Source organism: Nilaparvata lugens, chromosome 2 (genome assembly GCF_014356525.2).
Source record: "Nilaparvata lugens isolate BPH chromosome 2, ASM1435652v1, whole genome shotgun sequence".
NCBI classification, from domain to species: domain Eukaryota; kingdom Metazoa; phylum Arthropoda; class Insecta; order Hemiptera; family Delphacidae; genus Nilaparvata; species Nilaparvata lugens.
This window is the reverse complement of record NC_052505.1, coordinates 64,451,500-64,455,099: the sequence shown is the minus strand read 5'-3', so window position 1 is coordinate 64,455,099 and position 3,600 is coordinate 64,451,500.

Sequence of the window (3,600 nt, the reverse complement as noted above, 5' to 3'; positions counted from 1 at the left end):
CAAATGATGGGCAATAAAACAGTTGAAACAAAGGATTTGATAGGTTTATTTAGTTGGAGCGAAACCACAACTACCAATCAAAGCAGTCGGCAAGGCAGACTGGCAACAAATTTAAAGAAAATTTCCCACAAAGAGTTAAAAGGGAGAAAAACCAGATGGCTTCAGCGGGAACTTTAAATAAAACAACTACCTTGTAATGGGACCATTACATCACTCATGAAATTTTGTATTGTAATTTTTGAAACGCGCAACTTTTAATTTTACAGAGTTGATTAAAATCATGAAAACAGCTAAATATTTCTTTTACAAGAATTATTTGAAAGGATGTTTCATTGGGGATCATATTTGAAATAAAAAATTACTCTTTCGCTTCAACATCTTTGTCCCTCATATGAATCGAAATTCATTTTTTTTTTTTTAATGAGAAGATGGTCATGTGATACATGATTTCAATACAGAGTTCCAAGAAAAAACCGCACATTGATATCTCAATCCGTATCAATTTTTTGATGTAAAAGTTGCAAATTAGCTGAAATCATGCGTCAGCCCAAGAAGGACTGTCTGTGTGACAGCTCCCAAATAGCCTCAGCTGATGTTATGAATGAATGGAAAAACTGTAGTAATTGCATGCAATGAATTCGTCAGCTGGCTTAATGATGAATAACAACAAATGTTTTTCTTGAGCAATTTCAATGTTATTTGTTATATCCTGAAAAAGGACAGAGGAGTCGGTAAATTTTGTTGTCCAACGAGCTTGAGCTGTAAAGAGTCGAAGAGTACCTATGTGTTCATATTTTGAGCTTGATTGATCAAATCTTTCAAAAGTTATTGTTGAATATTCACACAGACGGACAACGACTTTGGCCTTGAGTTGAGAGTAAAAACTCGCTAATGCTCGATTAAATATTTTTTATGGATTCTATGTGCATTTTTATTGATTTGTATGCATTTTCTATATGCATTTTAGTGTGATGTTACTATAATTATATAAATGTCCTAAATATTTATTGATAATCTACAGATGTGGTTCAATCAAACTAAACATGTGATGATATGATGTTAGGAACTCCTGACTCATAAACTAATATTACTGTGTTCATTCAAATAACTGATTTAAAAATAATTAATTTTCATCTTTTCAGGTTGACCGTATCTCCAGAAGAGGTTGTAAATATTAGGTAGATAGGAAATATTATTAGGTAGATAGGAAATTATTAGGATAGATCTGTAAATATTAATGTAACTTATTATCTCCAGAAGAGGGTGTAAATATTAGGTAGATAGGAAATATTATTAGGATAGATCTGTAAATATTAATGTATTATCTCCAGAAGAGGTTGTAAAATATTAGGTAGATAGGAAATATTATTAGGATAGATCTGTAAATATTAATGTATTAATATATAAATAAATAAATTGCAACTTGAAAATTATGTAGAATATAAAGACTTTTCATTTCTATCATTAAAAAAAAACACCTTGTGTGACTAATTTGTTTCAAATTTTCGATGTAGTGTTTTTTCTCACATGAAAAATCACTGTTGTTGGGTCTAGTCCAACAAGGAAAGTTCAGACTTGATCATTGTTGAAGCATTGTCCAGATGCTGCAGATCTGACTCGACTAAAATTATAAAAATTATAATGTACAGCAGACAGCATTGGAATATTCAAGAAATAGATTGAGAGTCATAAGAAAATATGATTGGACTAATGTGAATAATAGTGCTTACTATTAATTTATAAAATCTATCACTTTATTTTTTAATCACACAATATAATACAACTTGGATAAAATATAAAAATGAAAAATGTAAATGAATGTTTAAATATAGATTGAAATACAACCTCAGTACCCTTTTAAATTATTTTATCACAACATGATTCGAATATTAAATACCATTTTCAAGTTTGAAAATGGCATTTAATGTACGAATCATGTTGTGATAAAATAATTTAAAAGAGTACTGAGATTTGTATTTCCATTTATATTACAAAAAGCCCTAAAGAAAAAGACAAATGAGTGTTTATATGTGATTGAGAAACTACTAGACCAATTATTATGAAAGTATGGGAATATTTTGTGTGAATAAGTCTTAAGTCTAGTAACACACACATCAATTTTTGAACTTACGATTTTATGCCATCCTAATAAATTTGATTAAATTGAACAAAATTTGACAAACATATATTATGATGTGATCATGAGTTTGTCAAGCTCCTGGTAGAGTTTATAAGGACGAAAAAAATTGTTCATTCAAAAATTGATGTGTGTGTAGTTAGACTTTGGACGTTCGATAAAAACTTGTTAGAATTTTTATTGTACAACCAAAACTTGAAGTAGCTTTTAGACACATTGATTTTATATCGTGGACGTGCATTTTCAATTATTTGCTCCAGCTGCTTGCCAGCAGTAACATATTGCCATTTAAAAGCCAAAACATAAACTCCCACACATTTTCTTTTACCTTTGAACCAAATAAAATACAATTTATTAGGTCATGTTTATTTATGACTCGACTGCCTGCGTATCAGCCTGCAATGTAAACGCAATGCTGTGACAACGTCCCATGTTCATGAACATCACAATGTCCTACTTTTGTTTCTGTTTGTCTGGTAGGAATATGCACTCGAAGATGTGAGACACTCCCTAAAGTAGGAACTTTGAATAATTTTACCCATTGAATAGTCAATATTGTAAATAAGGATATTTATTTAAAAAAACTTTTATTTTTCTGAAATACAAGTTTTTTAAGTTGCCCGGTTTGAAAAAAATGTCATAATTAGTTTGTGTTTTATTTCTGGTTCAAAATTTTTCTTAATAACTCAATATTTTCAAGTTCTGAGAGTTTATTGAATGTCATCATTCTATTATATTCGGTTTTTAATCAAATCAAATTCAAAATTTTTAGTTTTATTTCTGGATTGAAAAAAGAACTCAAATCAATTCAAGAGGATAGCATAACCTATCATTTTTATTCATTCATAACTCCACCTTCATTGTATTATCATTCATCCCATCATCATCACCTTGGCTTACAATACTTCTACAAAGTCGCCTTTGTAAAATAATAAATAATCAATATTATTGATTGATAAATTAACAGGATTGGCTCGTCAAGTGCTTCAAAGGCCTAGAAATCTTTCTAGTTTGATCACCGTATGACTTGTTATCAATAATCACCTCGGTCGGTCTTCTAAAGCTGCGTTTATACCAAAGTTATTAAAAAATGTTTATTTTTCCTTCCTTATAGATTCTATTAGATTAAACGGATCTTGACAAACACATAGGCACATCATTTGTATGATAAGCTACAGTAAATGGGTCAATGACGAGAGCAATCAGGGAAAACGACAGTGAAGTGAACCTAATCAGTCAGGCCAATTTAACACTTTCTTGCTAATCATGAGAATCGTAGAAACTATAAGGGCGATACCATATTAGGCGCTTTTTCAAACGCCAACCCAATCAGTGATTCGGAGAGCTTAAGGCTGTGCAAAGGCTAAAAATAAACTTTCTACTCGTAATATTTTTCAAAGTTTTTCGATTTGTAAATAATCAAGCTATCAAAATGAAAAAGTTTTCTCAGGAAAACATATTTT